This window comes from Ambystoma mexicanum, chromosome 4p, assembly GCF_040938575.1.
Source record: "Ambystoma mexicanum isolate Mex_15411 chromosome 4p, UKY_AmexF1_1, whole genome shotgun sequence".
Classification (NCBI taxonomy): Eukaryota; Metazoa; Chordata; class Amphibia; order Caudata; family Ambystomatidae; genus Ambystoma; species Ambystoma mexicanum.
The window spans coordinates 864,223,595-864,251,537 of NC_090927.1; the positions used below are offsets into that span (position 1 = coordinate 864,223,595).

A 27,943-nucleotide genomic window follows, 5' to 3' on the forward strand; every position below is an offset into this window, starting at 1 on the left:
TAAATATTAGACACATTGGCTTTGCCAGTGCGTGTTAAACATTCCCTGGGTAAAATGTCGGAAAGAAAACAGGAAGGACTCTGTAAAGCAAGGGAATTAGGTTGTTGAATGCTTTTCTGAGAGGGATTGCAGGGAGATGTCTCTTTACTTCCTTATTAAAATGTCTTATTTTAATCTAAAGACTCAATTGGGAAAATAAGATCTACAAGTATTTTCACACATTGGCAGGAATAAAATGTTTTAAAAAAAAGTTTATACATGATCGAAATCTTCCATTTACTTTTCGCTCAATGCCAGCGATTGCCTTGTTCAGCCTGAGGGAAGTCGAGAAAGAAAAATGCTCAACATTATATTTGGAGGGAGAAAATGGGTGTATTTGTCTTAGGTTACAGCTGGCGAGGGGCGAAGAGGATCTGCTGCGCAATATAGAAGTTAAGGGCGGGCTGGGGAGCCTGTTTGGGGGAGAAGGGTTATTTATTCATGAGGTAACATCAAATGATGCGCTTAAAAAAGAAAATGTGTTGTACGAATCAGAGAGTGAAAGAGGTAACGGGAGAGGGTCTGGGAGGAAATACATAATGGAGGGAAGCAGGTGGACAAAAGAAAAGAGGAGCGGGACACATGCCGAGTGTCAGTGTGGTCGGAGAAGACTTATACTTGATAGTGTTTTCCTGTTCTCATGTATGCAAATCACCACACTCTCCATGACCATCATACTGATTATTGGGAATTATTTGTTGCAGGGATGGAGGACAACATCTATCAAGCCATGCATTGTTAATATGATGGATTTTCTGAGGAATAAAACGACAGAAATAAAAAGGAGGGGGAACAACCAGCACACTCTGGTGGTTGGTCAACGCCTTTTTGACCTGGACAGAGATTGGGGTCTAATCTCCTTGGCAAGGTGTTAGGGGGAATTCTCCAGAATGGCTAATGTCCCTTACCTTTTGGGTCCCTCAGCACCTTTGCTGTATTTCTAGGGTTTAATTTTTTTCACCTGGTAAAAGTGTGAGCCTTTTTTCCCACTCTTACATGTGTTTTACTGTGTGTTGTATATTTTATGATCATGGGCTATGGAGTCTCATCCACCCCATAGGCATCATCTTTTTTACTGTGTGTCACACAGCACTTTTAGTGCAGTGACACAGGGTTGTCTTTTCTGACTTCCCACTTTAAACTCCATTTTCTGGTACTGACTACTGTCTCCCTGAACATGTGAAGTTACCATTCACTTAACTAGTCTTTTTAAATTTACAGACCCAGTACACCCTATTTTACAATAGAGTACTGGAGGGGTTAATAGTTATCCCTTTCTGTCTGATTCTCATGGAACATTATTATGTTCTCCTTTTTCTGAGATTTGGCTGGTGGCAGTGATATCTACCATTTTTATTCTACCGAAGACTATGAAAATAGACTTTTGTAGGTGGTAGCCTCGAACTCAAACCCGGTAATCCACGTTTATATTAACTTTGTTCCGGTCGAGTTCTGTTGACATATCTTTTTGTAAAGGTCCTTCTAGTGTTTGACTCTGCGCGCCAAACCAGGTTTGGTTCCTTTTTTCATCGTCCTTTGGCAGGCTTATGCACAGGTGCATAAAAAGCCTGTCTCTGGGACTGAAAGGCAGAGTAGCCACTGGAACAAGAGAACCAAAGGGATCTGAAGGAAGACGACTGCTGCAACTACTGGATACCCAGTGAAGCCCTGCTGCAGCTCCGAATCACCTGAATCTTTGATGACAGAGGAGATATGGAAGGAATCTTCTTCCCTTGAGCATGGTGGGAACAACCAGCTCGCCAAACACCAGACAACGGTCCTCATCCTGGTCGAATTTACTGTGCATTGCTGCAGTAGATTGGATAGCCAGTGGGAAGAGAACCAGTTTGGGTTTTAAGGAGTGCACCTTTTATTTGTTATTTTGCTCCGCTGCTGGCTTCTTCCCTGGGCAGTGCAGGACCCTCCAGGCATCGTCCTTGTCACCACAACTGAAGCTTCAGCAACCACGAGCCTGCAGGAACTGCCAGGAACAACTGCCTCAGCTACAGCATTCTTTTTCTTTAAAGGTACTGTGCAAATTCAGTTGTTCGTTCCGCCTGACCGCAGTGAAAGTGCGGGAAATCTTTCACCTATCCGAAGGCTCGTCCTTCTCTTCTCCTTTAAATAACTTTTCCTCCGACCAACTTCGTTTTGAACTCTTGGCAAAGACTTAACCGCAAACTACTTTGAACTGTGTGATCCCCTGCAAAGACTCTGAACCATTAACATTGGCCCAGACCTATTGACTTGAATCCTAATTGGAGTAGCCTTTTCTAGATTGCCCTTCCTTTAACTTGTTGGTGCTATTGATTTTGAATAACCTTGTCTTTTCCTCCTTTTAGATTGCTGGGGTGCCACTTTGCTCACACTTCATTTTGAGCTTAACTTGTCCAGAATGTATTGGGTGTTGTAGTATATTAAGACTGTGATTTTCTGCTGCTTTATGATAGTGAACTGTTTTATAAATGATGGTGTAAATAAATGTATATTTTTTTTACTCAGAAACCTTGAATCAATGTTTGTTTGAACCATCGTAATTGCTGTCCTTTGTGTAACTTCTGATGCTGCTCACTTTACTCTTGAGATAAGTCTGGCTGCTCAGCCATCGCTACCACTTTACTGTGTAGTACAGGTGTTGCGCTCACCTTGGCTCAGCGGGGGCGTCGAATCCGAGCGAGGTCGAGTGGTCTGTTGTCCAGCGGGGGTGAGCTCCACTCTCTAGCTGGCTTGCACAGGTGCGCCTTGTCTCTGCTTGAACTGGCCTAGATTCGGCTTCCTGATGGAGAAACAGAATAAGTATGTGAGACTAGCGCCTTTCTCTTGCGTCTTCAAATTGGAGTCTTTCTGGTTACTCAGTGCGGTGCTTGCTCACCTCAGAGCCTTTAAAGATGTGCTCTCCTTCCTGCTCATCTCGGCAGGGGTACAAGTTGTTCTCCTGAACAGTATAGTTGCACTGATTCCGGTGCAGGAGTCTTATGGATCGTGTTGCTTCACTGATCTGTTACGAGGGCTTTGGATCGAGTTGTTCCACTGATCTGATGCAGGTAAGTCTTTTTGTTTAAGGATGCTATAGAACACTGTTCGTTTACTCACTGTTCCTGCCAATATTCTCTAATGTCTCTAATGTCTCTTCTTTCAACAGGTTCCAATCGTCGAAACCAGTGTGGATAGCAGAAGCACAGGTTGAGCTGCCACGTGATGCGCTGGATGCTGTTGAAGGTACGTAAGCTGCGGTCGCGAGAGAGAACTATGCTCACGAGCTTTTCCACTGAACTAACCTTGTTTGCTTTTCTCTTCTTCCTTTGTAGATGTCACCGGTATGCAGAAGTTGTAGTGGAGCGTCAGAGATGTACCGGAGACTGAATCAGCTGTTGTGCGGGAAGACGTAGGTTGCGGACCGCTGCAGATGCCGGAGGTCACCAGGCAAGTGTCAGGTAAGCTGAAATCCTCACGTACTTGCAGGTTTCTAGAAGGTCGCGGACCATTGCAGATGCTGGAGGTCACCAGGTAAGCGTCTGGTAAGTTGAAATCTTTGCGCACTTGCAGAATTCTGGAATGCTTTGGATGTCAGCGGAGAATGTTATGAGCCTGGTGCCAAAGGCGCCAGGACAGGGTCCAGGTGGGCCTTCCTTGATCTCTCCGGCTTTTAATCTGGACTGGGTGTCTTTTAGGCCCCAAAGTCCCGAGGGCAGGATTGCCTTGACTACCGGTGATGCTGGTCATGACAGCACTCCCCCTCAAGGCCCCTCTTAAAGGTCCTGGCTTGGTGGGATTATTAAGATGGAAGCATTTAAGCAGACGTGGAGCATGGATATGTTGACTAGGTTCCCACGACCTGTCTTGGGGCCCATATTCTTTCCAGTATAGTTTCGACCTGGTTATTTTAGAATCCAAAATGTTTTTGACCTTGTACTCGTGTTCCCCAACCACTATTACCAGAGTAGGTGCTGCTGTGACCCTCGTTCCTGGCGATACTTGTTTCAGGAAAGAAACGTGGAACACTGGGTGAATGCGCATATTTGCAGACAGGGCTAACTTCATAGCAACATGGTTGATGATTGCTTGGATGGTATTCGGGCCCAGGTACCTTGGACAGAACATTTTAGATCCCTTCATGGAAAGATGTTTAGACGCCAGCCAAACAGCATCTCTAGCTTGGTAGACTGGAACTTCTTCCCAATGTTGATCGGCAAATCTCTTTTGTCCCTCTTTGGCCCTGGTCAGGTGTTCTGTCACTCTCTTGAGAGCCTGAGCAATCATGGAGTGTAAGGTGGTTATTGTGGGCATTTCTAGAAAGTCAGGAGGATCGAACTTAGAAGTGTGTGGATGTCGCCCATGTACGGTGTAGAAGGGGGTCTGTCCTGTACTGGTATGTATGGAACTGTTGTAAGCGTACTCCGCAATCCATAACACATCCACCCAGGTGTCCTCAGATTGGTGAAGCATACACCTCAGGTATTACTCCAAAGTCTAGATTGCCCGTTCCATCTGACTATCGGACTGTGGGTGGTGACTTGTAGACAGGCGGATGTCAATTCCTGCTAACTGACCACTTTTTTGCCAGAATTTGGACACAAACTGACTTCCTCAATCAGATATCAGGATAGTCGGGAAGCCGTGGAGACAAACGATTTGTTCCAAGAATACCTTTGCTAGAATGTGAGCTGCGGGGAGACCCTTCAGAGGGATGAAATGGGCCATTTTCTAAAACAAGATCACGAATACTAAGATGGTATTATACCCTTTATGGGGTGGAAGGTCCATGATAAAGTCTAATGACAACATGTGCCAAGGTGTGGGAGGTATCGCTAGTGGGCGAAGCAGGCCTGCTGGTTTTTGCTTCCGAGATTTGTTCTGTGCACAAACTCCACAGCGTGACACATATTGAGCCACATCTTTTCGCCAAGTCGGCCACCAGTAATGTCTCTTAATCTTGGCCGCAGTTTTGGCGGTGCCAGGGTGTCCTTCAATTAGTGAGTCGTGGTACTTATTGAGTACTTGATCCTGCAGTTCCATGCTGGGAAGAGAGAGGCGTCCTAGGTAATAAGGCAGTCCGCTTATGATTGTGTGGTGTTATCCTCTTGTTGCCCAGGTTTTCAGCTCTGTTTGGCCCATGAGCTCCCTGACCTTGGCTTGTAACTCCTCCAGAGATGTTGTGGTGTTCAAGGCACCCAAGAACTTTTCTTCTGGGATGATAGCAATGGGGTCTGGCATGATATACACGCTTTCCCCTTCGCCCATACGAGATGCCGTTAAGCACTCCTGGCCGGTATGTGATTACGTAATCGTATTCAGCTACAAAAAGCACCCAACGGAGTTGGCGGGAAGACTGGGCTTTGGCTGACCACAGGTATTGCAAATTGCGATGGTCTGTGATTACCGTGATTTTATGTCTGGCTCCTAGGAGGTTGTGTCGCTAAGCCTTGAATGCTGCTTTGATGGCTAAGAGTTTTTTTTATCAGTAATGGCGTAGTTCAGTTCTGGAGCTGAGAATTTACGTGACCAAAAGGCCACGGGATGCAGTTGACCTGACTCAGGAGTCCTTTGGGAGAGTATTGCTCCCATGGTTACACTAGAAGCGTCAGTCTCTGCCACGTATGGGAGATCGGGTCGAGGGTGTTCCAAGACAGGGGCCGAAGTGAATTCTCGCATTAGCTCCTGAAAGGCTTCTTCTGGTTCTGGAGACCAGTTAAACTGTCGATTCTTGCATAGTAGAGATGTGATAGGGTGGACAATCTGAGAGAACCTTGGTATGAATCGACGGTAAAAGTTCGCAAAACCAAGGACACTCTGTACTCCTTTCACCAATGTTGGCGACGGCCAATTGAGAATGGCATCCACCTTGCGTGTGTACATCCGGATACCTCGAGGGGTGAGAATGAAGCCAAGGCATGTCATTCTGTGACATGGAACGCACATTTTTCTAACTTGGCATACAATCAGTGTTGCCTGAGTTTTTGAAGGACGGCACGCACGTGGGCGATGTGGTCTTTTCTTGAGGTGGAATAAATCAAGCTATTATCTATATAGACCAAGACGCGCATGTCGAGGAGCTCTCGCAGTACATTGTTCATGAAATATTGGAATGCAGCCAGGGCATTACAGAGTCCAAACGGCAAGACCTAGTACTCATACAGGCCATACTTTATCCGGAAAGCCATCTTCCATTCATCCCCCTTTTTGACCCGTACCAGGTGATAGGCCCCTCGGAGATCAAGTTTAGTGTAAATCTGGGCATCCTTAACCTGGTCAAAGTGTTCAGGGATGAGCAGCAAGGGGTATCGGTTCTTCACCGTGATCTGATTTAGTGATCTGTAGTCTATGCATGTTCCTAAATCCCCTTCCTTCTTTGGTACAAAGAAGAGGGGTGAGGCTGCGGGTGACTTTGACGGGAGGATGAACCCATTGGCGAGGTATTGGTCCAGGTAAGCCTTCAAGTGATTGTTTTCTTGCTCTGTTAATGCGTAGATTCTGCTGCATGGAATTTGGGACCCTGGTATTAGATCAATTTGACAGTTGTATGACCTATGTGGCAGGAGCGTATTCGCTTGTTCATTCTGGAACACGTCTTGGTAATCTGCATACTCAGAGGGCAAGGATGCCATTAAACCCAGCTTAGTCCTTGCTGATGAGATGGTCTTCACTCCTTTCTCCAAGAGGGTGCTGACTTCATAACAAGTACCTTTGCAGTCTTTGGAGAAAGTCAAAACCCTTGCACGCCAGTCAATTTGAGGATTGTGAGCCTCTAACCCGGGATTTATTCCCAGGATTACCTGGAATTGGGGAGCACAGATGAGTTCAAATAAAATGTTCTCCCGGTGTCCCTCTTGACAAAGCAGGGTAACCCCTTGGGTGCAGTGCATCACGGGGCCGGAGGACAGTTGAGTTCCATCCAGCGCCGTTATATTTTCTGCTGTTTGCTTCTGACAAAGGGGTAGACCGATTTTTTTTGCTAAATCCTGGTCCATGTAATTGCCGACAGCGCCGCATTCGGGAGGGCTGGTCTGGGCTAATTAAGATGACCGGTATGACAAGGTGCGAGGTGTGTGAAGATTCTTTCCCTCTGCTCGACAAGTGGACCTCTATGGTTGTTGGGCGTTGGAATTTCCCGCATCGGGTGCTGTGTCCTCTTACCGGTGGCTCCCACAGTTTTCCTGGGTGGTTTTACGTGGCATTCATGAAGGAAATGGCCAGATTTGCCACAGTACAGGCAAAGCTGTTGTTGCCTCCTCTTCTCCATCTCTGCCTTAGTGAGAGGGCTCCTCAATCCTCCTATCTGCATGGTCTCTGGGTGTGACTCGGATTGCCAGACTTGGCTCTATTTGGGTCGCACATATACGGCTCAGCTTTCCGACTGGGCTCGGTCAGTTCTTCGGTCCTGTAGTCTGTCCAGTTGAACTACTAGATCTATGTACTCCATGCAGGTCTCAGGAGGGTTCACAACTTGGGCTAGGACGTCTTTCAACTCCCCTCGCAAGCCTTGGTAAAAGAGTGTAGTTCTCTTCTCCTCGGGCCAATTGGTTTCAGCTACAAGGCGGTTAAAGGTAGCTATGTAAAATAGCAGATCTTTATTGCCCTGTCGGAAAGAAAGCAGTTTGTTATGTAGGGCTCGACCTCTGGTATGGCGGGCAAACAGCTTCTCCATTTCGTATTGAAACCCAACAAAATAATGAAGTAAGGGATCGTCTCTTTGTACCAAAGGGATCGACCAATCCGCTGCACTGCCACTCAGGTACAAAAGCACGAACGCCACCCTTGATTGGTCATTGGGGAAGGCTCCGGGTCAACACAAAACGTGCAGACGTCACTGGTTCATGAAGACTGCAAATTTGCTGGAGTCCCCTGTGAAGCGTTCAGGCTGGGCCAAGGGTACTGCGCTGGGAAGCACCACTTGTACTGGTGTAGGTTGCGGGATCGAGGAAGAGGAAACTGAATCAGTGGGGCCTGACCCACCTGCATCTGCAGAAGCTGTCTAGCAAGGTCATCAGTACGTTCCCGATTCACTACGAGTTCCCTTCTTAGGGCATTGGTTTCTTGTCGTGCAGCGTGCACCTCAGCCCGCAACTCCCCCAATAATTGAGCTAGCTGGTCTGTCATCTCCATGGCATCCGGCCAGAGGTTCGGGAGAGGCTTTGCGTTCTGTTATGCTCATCTGTTATGCTCACCTTGTCTCTGTGTTGGGGGTGTCGAATCCGAGAGAGGTCGAGTGGTCCGTTGTCCGGTGGGGTTGAGCTCCACTCTCTAACTGGGTTGCACAGGTGCCCCTTGTCTCTGCTTGAACTGACCTGGGGTTGGCTTCCTGATGGAGAATCAGAATACGTATGTGACACTAGCGCCTTTCTCTTGCATCTTCAAATTGGGGTGTTTCTGGTTACGCAGCGTGGTGCTTGCTCACCTCAGAGCCTTTAAAGATGTGCTCTCCTTCCTGCACATCTCGGCAGCGGTGCAGGTTGTTCTCCTGGATAGTGTAGTTGCACTGATTCTGGTGCAGGAGTCTTACAGATCGAGTTGCTTCACTGATCCATTATGAGGGCACTTGGATCGAGTTGCTCCACTGATCCGATGCAAGTAAGTCTTTTTGTTTAAGGATGCCATAGAACACTGTTCGTTTATTCACTGTTCCTGCCAATGTTCTCTAATGTCTCTAATGTCTCGTCTCTCAACAGGTTCCGATTGTCGAAACCAGTGTGAATAGTAGAATCACAGGTTGAGCTGCCCCGTGAAGCGCTGGACGCTTTTGAAGGTATGTAAGCTGCGGTCGCGAGAGAGAACTATGCCCGCGAGAACTATGCTTGTGAGCTTTTCAAGCTTTTCCTCTGAACTAACCTTGTTTACTTTTCTCTTCTTTCTTTGTAGATGTCACCGGTATGCAGAAGTTGGAGCGGAGCGTCGGACATGTACTGGAGACTGAATCAGCTGTTGTGCGGGAGGACATAGGTTGCGGACCGCTGCAGATGCCGGAGTTCACCAGGTAAGTGTCAGGTAAGCTGAAATCCTCACGTACTTGCAGGTTTCTAGAAGGTTGCGGGCCGCTGCGGATGCCGGAGGTCATCAGGTAAGCATCTGGTAAATTGGAATCTTCGCACACTTGCAGAATTCTGGAATGCTTCGGATGTCAGCGGAGAGCATTCTGCTGCCATAGGCAGTTCAATGCAAAGCGCCTGACAAGGCCTGGGTGGGGTTTAAATGGTCAGGCTCGGCCACGCCCAAGATCTGGAAGCACGTTCTGCTGACCACGCCCATACTTGCCACACCCATTATAGAAGAATGTTCAGGCCTGCAGACAGTCCGTGTCAGTTGTTGAGCAGGCTTCATATTATGAGCCTGGTGCCAGAGACCCCAGGACAGGATCCAGGTAGGCCTTCCTTGATCTCTATGCCTTTTAATCCGGACTGGGTGTCTTTTAGGCCCCAACGTCCCGAGGGCAGGATTGCCTTGACCCCCGGCGATGCTGGTCATGACAACAGGCTTGAACCAAAGGTGAAATTGTACTTACACTTGTAGTCTTAATTGTGTGTAGTGTTCCCTAAGGGTACTGCATATGATTCTGCCTAAAATAAGGGCATATGAGTTTCTTTTAAATTAATTGGTACAACATGTACAGTGGGGATAGTTGATGGTTGTGGTCTGTGGACCCCAAGGCTACCAGCTAAGGTCCTCCGTCTTTAACAATTTGGGCAACATGTACAGTGGCTGAGGCTGCTGGCCATGGACATTGGCTGGTGGTGTTCAGGAAGTTACTAGAGAGGGCATATGGGCCTCAGGTAGTAGGCCAAGACTACTTGCCAAACGTTGTGGCCAGTTACCTTCTCTCTTTTCAAATCATTATTATACATGTACAGTGTATTCAGTGAAACATTTTGTTTAAGAGATGCTATGGTTAAGTGGCTATCATAAGCACACCTCTGTCAAAGGGACAGAAACTAAGATGCTACACAACCATAACTTGAATCCCATCATGCACTGCTCATACAACATAAATGACATCACATATGACTTTAGTGAGCGTACAGGTTCAAATTGTACAAAGACTCCAAACTATGCATCATCACTGATACATATTGTGTAACTTCAGTAGCTTTTAAATACTTATATTCAGATAATTATTTTTGTGAAAAGGGAAAACTTTCAAACGTCTACATGGCTGTTGATGAATGTTGCACACAGAAAAACACTTCCACTGAAGGAATGCTTCTTTCAATTCAGAAGAAATTATCTGGCTCACCTCCTTTGTAACAGTGATTTATGATATGATATGGCATTTATAACGCACCTATACACAAGTGTTTCAAAGTGCGATGAGGCAAGGGAGGGGGAGCAGAAGTAAGACAGACAACGATCCTACTAGGCCAGGTGTCATTCAGATTGCGCAAGTGCATGGAAAGGGAAAAGGGGGGAAGTGCGGGGGGGAACAGAGAAGGGACAGTGCAGTACATGGGAAAAATAGAATAAATAACAATAGGTAAAAGTAAGGCCAGCAGGTGGCAGGTGCAGGGGTAAGTGCATGCATCAGGTGTCAAGTGCTGGTAGTGGGACTGTATGGATACAGAAAACAGTCCCCAATTGTGGGGATTGCCAGGAAGGCAGTGCAGGTGTGTGACTGGCGGGGGAGGGGGCCTGGACATCGAGTTCAGAGGGTAGCCAGATAACCAGTGCAGTTTCAGCCAGGAAGTCAGCAGGGGAGAGGAGGAGAAAAAGCAGAAGCAAAGAGAAAGGTTTTGACGTGCTACCGGAACCAGAGATGGCTTTCCTCAATTTTCAGGGAGGCAGGGAGACTGTTCCAGAGGGAGGCCCCAGCTGAAGAAAGAGATCTCCCACTGACTCGTTGCTTGGAGAAGTGACTGAGCCTGAGGGAGTTGGAGGCAGATGAGTGAAGAGCTCGAGAAGGGAGTTATTTAGTAAGAGAGAGTTGAAGGTATTGAGGTGCCAAGCCCCGGAAGTCCTTGTGGACAATGCAGAGGGTTTTGTACTTAATCATCGCAGCCATTGGGAGCCAGTGCAGAGATTTCAATCCTGGAGAGATGCGATCCCTGGGCTTAAGGCCAAGGACAAGTCTCGCAGTCCTGTTCTGGATGAGTTGCAGAGGGAAGAGAGTAGAAGCAGGCAGATTTAGAAAGACTGTTGCAATAGTCCAGCATAGAGAGAAACAGAGCTCTGGAGACAGTGAGCATCTGGGGGAAGGAGATGAAAGGGAGAATACTTCCGAGGGGGTGCAGCTGTTAGTGTGACTTCTTAGAGATGTCAGAGATGTGAGGAGAGAAGGAGTGTGTGTGGAGTTGAAGATGACCCCAAGGTTTTTTGCCTCACTGGTGGGAGCAAGAAGAGGGCCAGGAGAGGCCAGCCAGAGAGTGTCAGGAAAGGAGGGTGTGGGTGAGCTGATGAGGAGAATCTCGGTCTTACTGGCATTAAGGCAGAGATCATTGGTGGCACACCACTCCTGGATGGCGGACTGACAGTCAGAAATGAGAGAGGGAGAAAAGGTGGCTCAGGGTAGTCTGAAAATGAGCTGAGTGTCATCCGCATAGCACTGGAAGTTGGGGCAGAATGCAGCAATATCATGGGCAAGAAGTACCAGGTATTGGTTAAACAGCCAGGGAGAGAGGGTAGAACCCTGGGGAACACCACAGGTAGAGATAGAGATAGAGGAGTGGAAGGACCCAAATTGTTCCTGGGAGATCATAGAAGAAAGAGGTCAGCCATGCTAGAGCCAGACTGGTGATCCCCAGGTTATCACGGAGATGGTTGAGCAGGATGGCATGGTAGACTGTGTGTCATGATGCCTACCCCCGGGCATCCGGACCAAGCCCATCAGCCCTGGGAGCAGGCATCTAGACATTTGTTAAAACCTCAGCAGCCCCGGCTAGGGGCTATCTGGGTTCAGTCCTGGCACCTTAGGCGCCAGGCTCATAGTAGAAATCAGTCCTGGCGCCTAAGGCGCCACGCTCATAGTCATTACTTACCTCAGGCAGACCATGCTGCAAATGACTCCAATCCAACATGAAGCCTGAAAGGGACTATTTTTCTACAGGGACTATTTTTTACTCGGGTGTGGTTCTAGGGACTTCTTACCTGGGACTACTTTTGAGGCTATTTAAACCACGCCCGACCAGCAACACACGCTTTGCGTTATTCTGCATCCAGCAGCGTAACGCTCACCGTGCCTGCAGACTGCATCCAGTCTTCTGCCACGCCCGCCTCGAATCCGGAGCTCCTAAAACAAAGAGGAAAGAAAGGAACAAGGTTAGAAAACGAACTTATTTCTATTCCACACCTGATTCTGGATCCATCTCGTCCCCGGACCTGTAAAGAACATCATTTCTGCACGCGCCACACCTCCAGCTGCAGCGCCGCGCCATACTCACCAGTCTTCACAGCATCCTTCGGGTCGGCGCTGCCTCCATCATTTCTTCGCCGAACTTCGTCACCTAGGAGACAAAAGAAAACCACAAGGTGAGCCGAGGGAACCAACAAATATAATTCTTACCACCATAGACTTACCTGATTCACCAGCGGAGGCATCCTTTTGTGACTCTCCATATTTTCACGTGCCGCATCTGTAAAGAGAGACAAAACAACACGTTTTCCACGTGCAACATTTACCAGACAGCGCTGGGTAATACAGACTCTTACCTGAGCGCCACCAGCTGCCACAAGAGCATCCTTTCACGAGCCAGCTGCAAGACAAGAAAGGAAGGGGGGAACAAAAGTAAACATCGGACATATTGAACTCTATGAACTTAATACTTACTGGTCCTCACCAGGAACCTCAGAGTCAATACTCTCCGGAACTCTCCGGAGCCTTCAAACTAGTGAAGTAACTGGAATCGACATGCCCCTGCAAATCCACGCAGGATGGAGAGCTCATCTTTCAAGAATATAAGGTCAGATTGTTGTGAGGGCATTTCGGAGGTGATTAGTTGGGGAGGACTGTGGGGGTGCCATCACTTGAATCCACAAGTGGCTAAATCCATCTCTCCACTTGCAGGAGAATATTTCTACGGGTTAAGCAGACAAGATTAGGAGGGCAGATCCAGTCAGTCATCGCTGCACTACGCATCACTTGGGTGGAGACCGCAGCTGTCCGGGTCCGACCGACGCCCCTGTGGGAGCCAGGTGAGCGTAACACTGTGTCAAAGGCAGAAGAGAGATCAAGTAAGATGAGGACACAGGTGGTGTTGGAATCGAGGCTGGAGAGCAGGTCTTCACGGATGTTCAGTAGAGCAGTTTCCGTGCTTCTGGCAGCTCTGAAGCCAGACTGATGATCATGGAGACAACCAACAGATTCAGTTTGAAGACTGAGCTTGGAGATGGCCAGTTTTTCCAAGAGCTTGCCCAGGAAAGGAGTGATGGAGATTGAGCAATAGTTAGCCAGGCAGGAAGGTTTGGGAGAGGGTTTCTTAAGAAGAGGGTGCACAAGGGAGTGCTTCAGGGGGGAAGGGAAGACTCCAGTGGTGAAGGAGTGGTTGCAGAAGTTGGCCAGGGCAGGAGCCAGGGAGTCAATGTGGTCCTTGATGGTTTTGGAGGAACAGGGATGAACCTGTTTTGCGAGACATTCATAGATCAGACTTGTCTAGAAACCTTGTCTGGGAAGAACAGGGGAAAGGCAGAGAAGGAGGGAGGAGAGGTGGCTGAGGAAGGGCCAGAGGAAGAGCAGGGAGGAAGGGAAGAGGAGGAGAGTAAGGATAACATGTCCTGAGCTTTATTGATGAAATGAGAGGTCAGTGCTGTACAGAGGGCCTGGGAAGGGACAGGAGAGGTAGAGACTGCAGCAGTATTGACCAGTTCCTTGCAGATTTTAAAGAGTTCAGCCGAGTTGTTAGATGTCGCAGAGATGCAGGCTTGGATGTGAGCCCTCTTCTTGGTGAGGACAGAGAGCTGGTATTGTCTTTGGAGCAGGTGGCAAGCCAGTTTGTCAGGGGATGTACGTGAAGCATGCCATTTCCTCTCAGCCACCCTGCTCTTGCATTTAAGGGAGATGAGGTCTGAGTTGTACCAGGAGTTGCACTTGGCTTTGGGCTTCAGGTGGATACTCATGACAGAGGCAAGAACATAAAGAGTATTAGATATAGCAGAGTGAAGCATCGAGAGGGCTGTGTCAGGATGTGAGTCAGCCAAAGGGTGAGGGGGGTTGAGAAAGTGGCAGTGAAAGCCTCAACTGACATGCGCTTCATGGGTCGGATGACCGAGAAGGTGGGTGGCAGTGATGGAGTTGGCTTGGCCTGAGGGGTAGAGAGGGTGAGCTGGGAGGAAAGGCGAAAGTGACCACTCCAGAGAGGGATAGAAAGGGGAAGGTCTGAGGAGATCAGAACATCCAGAGTATGCCCTGCAGAGTGAGTCGGGCCAGAGGGTAGAATAGTGAGTGAGAGAGAGTCACAAATGTTTTGAAAGCGTCCAGAGGAAGGACAGGAAGCATCCAGGTGGATGTTGAGGTTTCCAAGAAGGAGGTGTTGAGTGGTCGAGACCAGGATAGAAGAGGAGAAGTCCGCCAATTCAGAGAGGAAGGAAGAGATCTGACCAGGTGGCCGGTAGATAGTAGCCACAATAAGAAGGGAATGGCTAGGAGAGAGAGAGAGCCTTCAGACGAGGCATTCGAAAGAGGGGTAGGCCTGCGTAGGAATAACAGAGGCAGGAATCCACTCGGGGAAGATCAGGGCTACACCCCCTCTGGATCGATTGGACCTGGGCGCGGAGAGGATCTTGTAGCCATCAGGGAGGAGAGTGTCAAAGCTGTGACAAAGCTGGCCATGAACCATGTCTCTGTGAAACCGAGGACATTGAGGTCAAGTTCCTCCAGAAGGCGGCAGATGTCGGAGGAGTGTTTGACAGCTGAGCGAGAGTTAAGAGTGGCAATATGGAGAAGGTTGCCATCCTTGAAAGAATTCCAGGGAGGGGTACAAATCAGAGGTATGCCCTCCGGAGGTGTAGAAGAAGCCCGAGAGGGAGCTCAAAGGGAAGGAGGAGACCGCAAGGTGGCCAAGGAGGAGGCAGCAGAGGGAGGCGAGGAAGCGTGGAGAGGGGGAGAGGGGACGGCAGGAGAAGAAAGGAAATTGATGAGGTGCAGGAAGCGTCTATCAAAGAGGAGCAGGTTGGCCTGAGGGCCTTGGACCAAGACAGTACCATTCACATAAATATTAATGATGACCTTAGAGGAATGGAAGGAGGCCAGGAGGGCCTCCCACTGGGTGCCCCCATTAATGGGAGAAGAAGAGAAAGGAGAGAGCACAGAGACAATATTTAGGGGCCATAGGTCTGGTGAGGGAACTACAAAGAGGATGTCGGTGAAAGTTTTCCTGGAGGAGGCATTGGTATAGATGTCAGCGATAGGGAGGCCTGAGTTGGAGACCAGGATGTCCTTTTTAAACTTCTTTCTACCAGATGTAGTGAGGAGAGCACGATAGTCGATAGAGAAGCAGTTAGAAAAGATAGGAGAGACAAATAAAACCATAGAGTAGGTACAGAGAGGAGAGAAGAGGAAGGGAGAGGGAAGGGGAGAACACTAGGGAAGGACAAAGGGCAGTGTGCAAACAGAGGAGACAGTTAGCTGGCACAAGTTGAACAATATTTCCTCAATTTGACTTATTAAATCATTCTTAGATTTGCAGTCTCTCGCTGATTCAGTAATTGCAAAGGTCACATCTGACAAAAACTCTCTCACGATATAATTTGCTCAATTGTCAAAAGTTTGTCAAAATCAAAAAATAGACTTTTTCCCTGGAAGGCTTTCTTAATTGTCTGAACTGCTAAAGAAAAATTTGGTATGGTTTTACTGTTTTGCATAGATTGGAAACAAATCAAAATGGTATAACATTCCTTTGAAGACTTTTTTCAAATCTGTTTCCGGCTCTGAATCTACCTTCTAATTGTATTTGTTTCGCACCGTCACACTGCTTCACTGATTGCTTTTTAATTTGTGTTTTTGATTTCCAAATATTGCTCGACTGCTTCAATTTTGCCATGGTTCCCGATAAATGTCCCAAACAGATGACTTTTTTGGAAGTTTCTGCATTTGCATTTATAAGCTGAACTTTGCACACCATTATGGGTATTTATGTTTTCTTCAGATGATATGACATTTTCTAAGGAATATGAAACATCCGATCCGTGCAGGTGGTACTTCAGTTTCTTGTTGTACCTATTCCAAAACATTTTGGGCATCTTCACCTATTCCATTCCTTTTTAGGCATCTAAATGTATTCCAAACCTTTTTAGGCATCTTCAAACAATTAACAAAATAAAGTTAAGAATATCGCTTTAAATAAACAAGTTTTAGAAACTCAATAAACCAAAGATAAATATTATGTGAAAAACTGGTAAATAAGGCGGTGAGGTAACCCCATAGGGCTGGTAGAGCCTATCAGCAATGTCTGGCTGCCTGCATTAGAGGCCATGCAAAACAAGACCCATTCTTCAGGAAGCAGTGCAATTACCAGCAAAGTTCATCTTCCCTGGAGAATTATATAGCTATTAAGACTTACAAAAAGTGCACATGGTCCCTAAAAAAAAGGAAAAGAAAGTATCTCAGCAAACACCAGGAGTGTTGGCTGGGATTTGGTGGAGTCCATTTACAGTGTTGATGAACATTATGTCATAAACACTGACCCCGAAGTTAAACTGACCACTTTGTCATTATAGATTGCAAGCAGACATTTCTTGTTTCATCTTTTCTCACGTTACAGGCCTTTTGCAGACATGTCTGCTTATCCCCAGTGCTAAGGGAATCCAGTAGAGCAAAATCATGAAAGTTCTTAGGCTTCTTGAAATGTCAGCTTGCACATCAGAAGAAAGACTAAGGTGCAGATTATCAAAAAGTAGCTCAAACAAATCTAGCACAGAGAATGCACATTTGTGTTCCTTTCATACATTTTACGATTATCTTCTACTCAGTGACATGAGCATTTTTGGAGATGGGCCATTTGTGAAATGCGCTTCCACCAACAATATGGTTGCTGGGTGCCTGTCGTACACTAGCGCTGGAGGCACACTCCCATGCTAATGTATGACAGGCACCCAGCTCAGGTGTTTGTCCATTTTCTCTCACAGTGAGCTGTCTGTGAGAAAGTGTTTGTGTCGGAAAAGGGGGGGGGGAGTTGAGTTCCTAAGTATACTACATGGTAGGATGGGGAAAAGGTGTTATGGGAAGGGGATACTGCATCTCACCCTCTGGTGTCCCAATCCTACTCCCCGAAGACCCCTCATCCAGGTGATCCTCCCACACTGGTCCACCCCCAGGAACTGGATCGAAAAGAGATGGCCGTGTCCTGGTCATCTGGATGACAGATCCCCGGGGACTAGTGGGTGAGACAACTTCAGGTTTCTCACACAAATGACAACATAATGCAGCAAAAATATATTGTATGATGGTTTAGTTCATACCACTTTATCGGTTTCTTCCCAACTGCTACAGTAAAACAAAGCTTACCTTAATTTCCAAAGAATGCCACTTTAATCTCCATACATCTTCACTCTGCAGATGCATTTTTGGGTTAATATGACACAAAGATGGTTTCTGCTCCCAAAAGTCTGAATGATAGGTAAAACATGCTCCACTATAAAACAGTGCATTGAAACAAGCAGCAACATGGAAATCATTAACAGTTCTCAAAAAGAGCTGACAGACACGAGACAATATTTCCAATCACTCAAAATTGCCCCACACCTATTACCATTCAATCTGAATTGGGAAGCTTCTTTTTCTTGACAAGTATGCCAAGAAATGATAGCTTTCAAATCGACCTATCCAATTGCAGAACTCTATACACATAACCAACCATAAAGTTTTACCAAAACATTGCATCCCCCGAAAGCTGAATCCTCCAGCACCATCCTTTCATTTACTTCAGACTTGACTAACCGAGAAGACATGAATTCTCAAGTTAAAGCTGTTGGATTATGGGGGTATTATTTGTGGGTCTATTGGCTAACGGGCATTTTAGATCCTTAAGATTTGACACAATTTGGCAAATTCAACATATTACCAATTTGTTAATCACCTGGTTTGTTGAGAGAGGTAATATGTGAGAACTAACAGGTCATGCCATAACGTAATTCTCATTCACTGTGCAGCCTATTATTTGGAAAATCTTCTTGGGAGGGGGTTCTCTTTCTTTAAGCATGTAGAATGATTTTACAAAACTCCTGGAACAATACACTCACACAATTATTTTTTTCTGTGATTAAAGGACGACAAACAAAGAAGTGGACAACCAAATTCATTTCTAAAATACAGCAAACACAGAACATTGCTGTTTACAATATTTCTCATGGGAATGCTTGAATATCCAATATCAAGATCCAATTTTATATGTCTAATTGGTATAGACAGATGCTTGAAATGCACTCTTCCTGGAAACTATTCAGTTAGCTCTGCACATCTGCTCAATACTAACAACTTCATAAATGAAAATTCTCTTAAGAACCTCTTAAATAAGATAAAAAGGCCATTTTTTGTAACAATGTGACCTTTTTTGGACCCCCAAACATTCCCAAGAATGTACCACATTAATTTGCAAAAACTAAAATGCAAAATGTTTAATAACTAAATTGACATACTTGAGCTTAATATGATTGCTCTTAAAAGAGCACTTGGGTTTCTTCAGCATTATGTGGAAGTAATTCCTACTTACACTCAAACACTCCTAAATGACTCTTGAGATTCCAATGAACATCAGTAAAAATAAACCTCCTCAACATTCCAATCTATTTCTTCAATGTAACACTATTTTTTTTTCCAACAGAAGTAACAACTGTGCAGCACTTTAAAAATATGTGTCCATATAACTTAGAAAGAGCTATATTTCCAGAATATCCTTTTATGATGTGATCATTACACCAAAAAAAAAGAAAATGACCCCAATGACTAACATGAACCATGTCTCCACCTTTCAATTCAAATTCTGTATAAAAATAGAGAATAATAAAATATTGTTGATTGTCAAACATCCCTGGATCATTATCTATGTAGAGAGTAAAGGTGATGGAGAGGAGTTTTCCATTTCTGATGCTGCTGATCTGATTCCCTAAACAAGCAAAGGGAGTACTGCTGCCCAAACAATTCCTCAAAATAGAATAGACTCCTTTTACATTACATTTTACGATTACACCTATCAAACCACTTCCATCTCCTTCTCATCCAATCAAATGTTTATGCCCTTTGTTCAATGAAACAAAATATAAGCAGAAGACCGACCCACTTATCTAATTGCTTTACATTTCATATGTGTACATTCTCTTTGGCAGAACTTAAAACTACTTCCACAGCCACTCTACATGAAATTGGCTATTCGTCTGTTTTTATATTTTATTGTGGTTCCTGCAGGATAGCTCCTGCAGATTTTCTCCTGTTCCCAGACGACATTACAAGGGCCCGGAGCATAGCTCGGGGGCAACGTGTTTATCTTGGAAGCAAGACAATGCAGAGCAACGCAGGTCTGAATTCCGGTACCGCACTTAGAGACTGGTCTCTGTTTAAGAGCATAATAAAATATTAAAATATTAATGACAGTGGAAACACAGAGGTAAAAAGGATTTGAAGCCTGTCAGGTAATACTGTTTTCCTATGCAGCACCAGAGGAGAACATAGAAAGAGTAAAATCATTATTTTATCTTTTAAATACGTTTTTACTTTATACTTTTTCCATCACTATAGACATGCCCTGTGGGCTCTCTTGTTCTTTTGAGTCATTAACAAGGAAACAGGCGAGTAAAACAATTATTTTCATCATGCAGCAAAATACTATTTGCCTATACAACCCCAGAGGTGAACATAGCAAGAATAAAATGAATGGCATTTCATTTTTTTCAAGGTGCAAATTACTGTGGAAACATTTGAGTTAAGAGCAGAAAAAAAACTTTAAAGCGTGTCACATAATACCATTTATCCATGTTCCACCACAGTGGAACCAATAAACAAAAACAATAAAATAACTATAGATTTACAGTTTATAAACTGTTAATCTGAGCCTTGTTTTATGGAATATTACTGCAAGAGTTAAACGACTCGCCCAGATCCTGCAAAATAAAATCCTGCTTTCCTATTGGTTGACATTTGTCTCGACGAGAACTTGCTGGGGACTTCAAAAAAGTAGGACGTGTAGATTTCAATGGTTTTATTGCTAGAGGAGTGTTCACCTTCTGAACGTATCTCTTGCATAAGCATCAAATAACAACGTCCCATGCTTGTTCAATTCTCTTGCACCTTCACCTTCTCTCGCTTGATGTGTGATTTGGCTGCACTGCACTATTTCTTATTGTAATGTTTCATTTGTATTTGTTTCAAGGGACATTTTCTAGAGTCAGGTCTTGTTTTTTCTCATTTTCCCTACACGCTCCTTGCCTCACACCACAATGGCAGTACAACAAGAGAAGTCAAGAAGACAGAGGGAAGGTACTTTGTATAACAGATCTGCTGCAGGTGAAGGAAGACATCCGGCAGGCACCTTACTGAGGAGGCTACCATAACATGGGTTCCTAAATTCAGCCCTCCAAGAAAGGAGGCCTAGACCAAAAATACAAAGTAGACAAAGAGAGGTACTTCTTTGTGCTCGAGCGTCATAGTCTCAAGGAGGTGGAAGCTGTCACAGAATTCTGCCCTGAAGGCCTTCAGATGTTCCATCCCCGAGCCCATACAGCTCATCACTAATCCATCATCTCAAGAACTCACACTGGGATAAGGTGGATGGCGCCTATTGCCAAGCTCTTTGGTCACAGAAGGAATGCGCAGTGGCACTACATACCACCTATTCTGCTACCTCCTTATTGGCCTCTACCTCCGGCACACTCACCTCTGCATCCAGCATATTCTCCTCTGCATTCAGACCCTCCACCTCAACAACTCCACCTGCTCCATCCAGCAGCTCTGCCATGTCCCTTGAAGTGTTTTGTAATGTGTGGCATAGGCTATGATGACATAACCATGGGGACAGCACCTTTAATGACTGAGAGGTCGCCACTACCCACCATTGGAAATTCTGCCACCATTAAGCTTTTTTCTTGATTTTTGCACACAGCTTTTATAAAGGTTTATGTAAAAAATAAAATACCCCCAAAAAAAGAAACAGAGGACACCATGCAAATAGTACTACATTGTTCTTTGTTCTGTCACTTGTAAAATGTACCTCCCATTTGTTCCTTTATTCCAAGTTCTGCCCTTTCCCACACCCTTATCCCCACAACCAACAACAAATATGTTTACAAATTGTTAGCCTCTTACATTCCACTGGGAATTTATCCCATGGAAATGATTTGTGGCAATTGCAGAATTGACCATTTCTTTTTCACAGAAATGGCTGTCAAATACTTGGCGGAATTTATCAAACCACTGTTATTCCTGCACCTATTTATTTCCTGCGTGTGTGCAAGCAAGGCCTTCCTATGAAAATTCCTGTAACGCTGCTACTGAGCGTTTTTGTATTTTCCACCTTGAATTTACTTTTCGGCGGGACCATTCCACAGGGTACTTATTCCCGTGGAAATGGGTTCCACTAAAATAGTGAGACGACCACGAATATAAAATGAAAATGTTTTCCCCAACTCTCCTCCACCTAAATAAATGTCCACGCCTACTGTCTTGCGTGCCTCCACCTCCCTCCTACCGTGAAAATACTCTCTTTGAATATATCTTTCCCCTTTGTTTCTTACATGGCACACTTCTAATCCTGCTGGAACCTTGCTGTTTATTTACCCTTGGCGATCCTGTGGAACTCCCGTGGCAAGCTGCAAATGAATGACATGACTGAAAGGGCCACCAAAGCATCCTCCCTGATGTGAAATATCCACTTTCTCCTTTCCAAATTGAATTGCGCCTATTTTTCTTGTTCCTGTCCTGGCCGCATTATTGCAGTAATGGCTCACAATGATCAAAGAAAAAAAGGTGGCTTTCCATTTAAAAACAATACTCCGTGCTGCAATGCATCATGGTAGATATATAAAGGTTTTCTTTTGGACAGGGGGTACCCCCTTCTGTCAATTTCTAAAAAAAACGATTTGACAGATTGACCCTAAAACACAAAAAGGCACACCTGCACCAATTTGTACCCAACATGTTTACTATTTGGTGCAACGCCATCAAGCAGTTTTTGCTGTGTGCATGTCTAAAGGATGAACCTTTGTCTCTATTGTAAAATGAGTGGGCTTGGTCAACAAGCGGCTTTGTTTCTCCAATGCTTAATAACTTTTGAACTGTTTTCTAAATATAAGCAAACTTTTTCCAATTCAGGGGAGCCCTCACTAGTAAAATGTATTTAAAATGTTCAGTAAGATACATTCAACAAGTCAAACGTTGATAGCAATACAATTCCAAGGGTGCACTGTTAAGTTTCTAACAAAGTCTCTCTCACAGGCCAGAGAAAATAAAATGTCACATGCTGTAATAGTTCATATGGATGTTGGGATGTATGAAGTAGGCTATTTAGGATTCATGTGAACACTTATTCAAACCATGCAGTAAGAAATTCACTTTCCTATTAACACTATGGCACTTCAGAATAATTCCTGGTTAAAGAATGTGACTGTGAAATGAAGTTACATTGAAGCACCACCGATTTCACATTTCAGCAAGATGATAATAATTATTAATCTTTGAGAATAGCAGAAAAAGAGAGTAAACCGTTCTAATCACCCCCTCCCCCATCTGTCTAACACGACCACATTCAAAATTTGCCTTCTGCAAAAAATAGGCCTCCTGTACTTCAGTGGGCTAAAAAGGTGTGTCTATTGTTGCAGCCTGTTTGAGGCCCAATGTCATTCAGAACACGCAGAAAGGCTTTTTATTATTCCGTTTTTGTTCAACATAATTTATTGACACTTTACATTTTATCAAAGGACATACTTCAAAAGACAGGCCTGTTTTAACTTCTAATCATGAGCAAGTATTTGACACTCACTTTAACTACTAAAGAACCTATGACCCAGTTGGAGTCTTTGTAGTTGAGGGATGGTAATCGGAACCAGCATGCCATCACTTGAAATGAGTACATTCAGCTCAAAAAGAGTTTGGAAGTGTAACCAACTTACAAGAAATTCCGGCATTGAAAAGTGTTTGGTGCCCCTTAGGCCTTTTAAATTGAATCGAATTCTCATTGAAGAAATCCGTAGACAGTTCAAAGAAGCAAAACACTGAAAAACTCAAATGTGGTATTCAAAGAATTGATGTAGAATATCGGTCAGTTTCGTGAATTCCCAGAAAAAGCCAATAACTGTTAAACCTAATGGAGATTTGAAGACGTACATTTTAGCACATTGTCCAGTGTTGTGAACTGTGCCATCCAGCACGTCTTTTTACGTTCAAGCAGGGGCTGGGAATAGAGAGAAGTGGAAGAGTGAACCCATCAGTTCATTACAGAACAGCAGACTGGATAATCCGAGTCACTACTGGGCACAGCCTGAGATTAAGGCATTAGCTAAGTAAAAATGTAACATTATCTGTAACAACAGTAGCAGGGCACTGACTTTGCCAGAATCTCAATGTGGGTAAGGATTTGCTTCACTAATACTCCAGACAATTCTAAACCCAAGTTTGACATTGTTAAGGATTAATGACACTTTTAAATAAAAGTCCATGTAAATGCCCCACTGTGCTACTCAAACAATACAGCACAGAATCGCTTTGTGTGGCACAAGTGGGTCATCATAAAACATTTGAGAAAGCAACACAGATAAATAATTCTCTAAATACAATGGAACAATGAATACAACATTATCTCAAATGAGAGAGGGCATATTTGATATTTCAAGATTACTCAGAAAGTCACATTTAGGGGCATAGTGTCAAAGTTCCAACTCCTGTGATTACTCTGGAGTTTGTAGCAAATCTACACGTGGTAAGTTTCCACGACTTGCCATTTCTCTCCAGTAAACCACTATTTAAAATTACACAGAACATCCTGTATGGCAAGAACCATACAAGGACTGTATACATTAACAACAGAAAAAAGGGTTGGAGTGATGTCTATTGGACCAAAATGTGACGACAAAACTACGACTCTCTCCTATCCCTGTTAAATTGGGTGCTTAGATCCATGAGCCTGACCACTTAAGATAGTGGCATCTCAGTAGAATTAATCTATACAATGTCTACTTTGTTGTCGACACGTAGGACTGCACAGGAAAAAGTCTACACAAATAAAAACTTGCTTTATGATGAGTCCTAATCATCCAAGGATATGCTCTTGAGGATACTGAAAGACCACGAAGGACAGTATAAATCCAAAATGTGCGAATTCAGATATTATAAATGTGTGATTGTCAGTAAAAATCAGGAAGAGACAGAGCTGAGATGTAGTAAACAACTTGGACCATTGAACCCACGTGTCAACAAGCTTTCTGGCAGTTGACTAATGTTCAACTAGCTAGTACTTAATCAGCGGATGCCAATATATGCACGCATCTCTCCTTTCCGAATTTTGAAAGTTTTGAATGTGGTGGTTGGGTACCCTGGACCCAGGGCACTACTGGGTATTGACAGCGTACTATAATCTCAAAGTCACCACAATGCACATTTCTGCAAGTAAGGTTAGCTACCGATGCCAATAAAAGGGGAAAGGCCCCAAACAAGATAGAATACCAGTAGACATGTTCAAAGCTGATCCCACTGTATGGGTACAATGTCCTGCCAAGCTGTTAAATCGTTTTAATTAAGCTTTAGCATTGAATGTACATACATGGGATTTATAAAGCATAAACATAGCGGGATGCAAGGGAGCATTGTACAGAGGGAATGTACACAGGAGGTTACAAGTAAAGGTGCTGGGGTAACAGCAGAGCTTGGATGGGTGGGGTGAGAGTGGCAAGTGAGCTCCAGAAGAGAACTACATTTGAGTACAGTAATCAATGATCATCATGATGCACTTTGAAAAATAGGGTCCTCACGGCCTTCCTAAATTGTAGAATAAACACATCCAGTCTTATCTGCACTGGTAAATTGTTTGAGACATGGTGAGTAGCAGGAAACATCTAGTTTCCTGTTAATGCCCTCTTGAAGTTCTTTGGTTCCAGAAAGAACATGCTGTCATTTTATGGTGGTGTGTTAGACTCTAGAGATCTATGTTTCTCAGCTATGTAGCGTGGAGGTTTGGTTGTGATTGGTTTGTAGGTTATGCAGCCTTTCTTGAAAATTGTGCATGCTTGAAAGAGTAGCCAAATGGAGTTCCTTCAGGTAAGGGGTGATGTGGTCCCATTTTCTTGGACCTTGTAATGAGGCGTGCTCAAGCATGCTCGATAGCTTTAAAAGGGGCCAAGGTGGCACCTGGCGCTCATCTGTGTGGGGCAGTCCACTGTTCTGGTTTGAGATGGCCAAAGCTTGGAAAACAATTGGATAATCAGCTTGATTTTGCAGAGGGGCACACGCTGGTAGCAGGCTGCATGGGTCAGCGTTAGTGATGTAGGCTTTGAATGCAAGGTCATATTAATGGGTGAAGCTATTTAGAGCGATTTTGCGCTGGGTGAGAGCTGAGGTGTGAGTCCATTGAGTCAGGCAATTCTGGATTTCGGCATTGTTGGTGGTATATTCTGCGAGAATCAATTTGGCATTTGGCGAGTTGAGCTATATGTAGATGTTTGACATTCAGGGATAGGCAGTGCTTCGGTCATGGATCTTTAGGTAATTCCTTTCCCCATACTCGAGCAGCAAAATTGTTCCGATCTACAAAAAGGGCGATCCCTCCAACTATCACAGAACCTATTTCCTTGACTCTTTGACCAGGATTGATTGCAAAGTTCTGTAAAACAGCTTTGAAAAGTGATAGTTGGACAACAATAACATTAACCACCTCAAAAACAATTTTCATGAAGGAGTCTGAAAGATTGATAAAGATTTGCATCTATGTTAGTTTAGAAATTTGCCACACTTAAAATCCAGTAGTTATAGCTCTCCTTTGTTGATTTATAAAATCGAACATTTTATAGCATGCCACTGGTGCGTTTGTGGGAAACATTGAGAAATAGTAAAAAATAAATGTAGATATTAAATAGAATTTACATGGGAATGTAGTAATGAAAATATACTTTATACACAGGATGTTCTTTTTAAAATATAATTTACATTGGTTTCAATGTTGATACTTTATCAAATATTTGAGGAATTTGATTATTTTTAGATTGTTGACGAATGCAATTTGTATATATAATTTAAGAAAAGATCTATCTTTTATATCAGATTGTATGAGAGGAACTGTCCACTTCATGTATTTCAACTTGTTATTTTAATTGAATGTTTAAATGTGCTATTTAAATGCAATATTTGTTCTGGTCCGTTTTATGGACAGAATCGTCTGCAATATTTATTTTCATTGACTGATTGTCAAGTGAAGAGTATCTTGTCCGAATTACGCGGACATTGGGACCAGTGCTTTTATGAATAGGGTCATCAATCTTCTTGCTTTTTTCTCAATTAGAAGTTCTCAATTCTAACGATTTTTCTGAGTTTTCATTAAACACCTTGTTGTCAGTTTAGTAGGAAATGGGTCATGGGTGCAAGTCAGTCTCCAGTAACTTGTGAGAAAGGTGCCAAATCTAAGTTTTTAAAAAAAGGTACTGTTCAGTTGTTATTACTGTGATACTCCAAATTAATGTTAATGCCGAATCTGCACTGCTGTCCACCACAGTGGATTGGCAAATGTTTGAAGAAAGGGGAACCTGTAAATGCTAACAATTTGCAAATTTGCCTAGTTGCGATGCAAGAAAAACAAATTTTAGGTTTAAGTCGACCCACATATTTGTTCAAATTGTGGATTTTTGAGGCCATCTGTGACAATCAGCAAACAGTAGTTGTATGGTGCTTTATTAACAAGCAACTGGTCTGGTAAGAGTGGGACGGTTGAAACTAAGGTAACCCATGCTGTCTTGGGATTTTCAAATCGGTAAGGAAAACCTAAAGTCTTTGGCATTCTCTTTCTTACTCCCTCAGGGACTTTATAGATGATCCTCTCCGTTTGATCAGCAGACTGATGTCACAAGAGTCTGTCTCCCTCTTTCTGCCTGCTCGCGTGTCTCTCTGTCTCCACCTCTGTCTCTCTCCCCGAACCCCCTCTTCTACTCTTCCTGCATTTATTCCTCTCCAAATCTCTACTCCTTTGCTCTCTAAACGGCACATGCTTCTCCCCCCTCAGAATACTCTTAATCCCCTATGTAGACACACGTGTGTCCTTTTCTGATCAGATTGTCTCTGCCTATCTATCCCAACTTCGTCCCTCCTACTGCACTCAGCCTTCAAACAGCTACCACATTGGGAAGTCATGGCCAGCTTAACTCGCCATGCTGTTGTTGATGTCCCCCATATATGATATATGATATATGATAAGTCAGTTATAACGCACCTACACACAAGTGTTTCGAGGCGCGACAAGACAAGGGAGGGAAGACAGAGGGAGAACAAGACAAACAATCTTACTAAGCCTTGTGTCATTCAGATTGTGCAAGTGTGAGAACTAGACATGCAAGGGGAAAGGAAGGGAGAAGTGCAAGGGAGAGGGGAGGGGAACACAGGACTGCAATACTCTGAGTAAGTGCAGCCAGGGCAGTGCGGCTCTAGGTTGTGCAAGGAGAACAAGGGACTGTAGGGTTACAGTTATAGCTCCTAAGTGCGTGGTAGGCTATTCACCCGTAATGCCATTTTGTATGTCATTGTGAATCCCTTCTCTTATAATATGCATGTGCTATGGGCTTTGCAATGGGATACACGCTGAGTTAAGCTGGTCATGCCTTCCCACATAAGCTGAATTGCAAGGGTTTAGTTGTGTTAAATGTGGTCAATTTAACTGCACTTTAGCGTTTTTTCAGTCAATTTCAAGGCTTTTGATGTATCATAGTTTTTTTACAGGCCACTAGCCATGCTCTTCGGCCATGGGCCATCGGACATGTTCCCTGAATATGTTTCCCCAATATGTTTCTTTTACACCTACTATACAAGCTG

The 27,943-nt window shown here is 44.4% G+C and overlaps 1 protein-coding gene across 10 annotated transcripts in view; it reads right to left on the reverse strand.

The window, feature by feature from the left end:
* The window catches only part of FUT9 (fucosyltransferase 9), a 1,273,880-nt gene that overhangs the window by 983,984 nt on the left and 261,953 nt on the right, over positions 1-27,943 (reverse strand). Inside the window, exon 1 of one of the 10 annotated variants that reach the window (XM_069606432.1) lies at positions 17,459-17,483. The exons of the other annotated variants lie outside the window; for them this stretch is intronic. The gene's annotated coding sequence lies outside the window, so the exon portion shown is untranslated. Of the gene's footprint in view, positions 1-17,458; positions 17,484-27,943 lie in introns of those variants that run through there. 10 annotated transcript variants of the gene reach the window in all.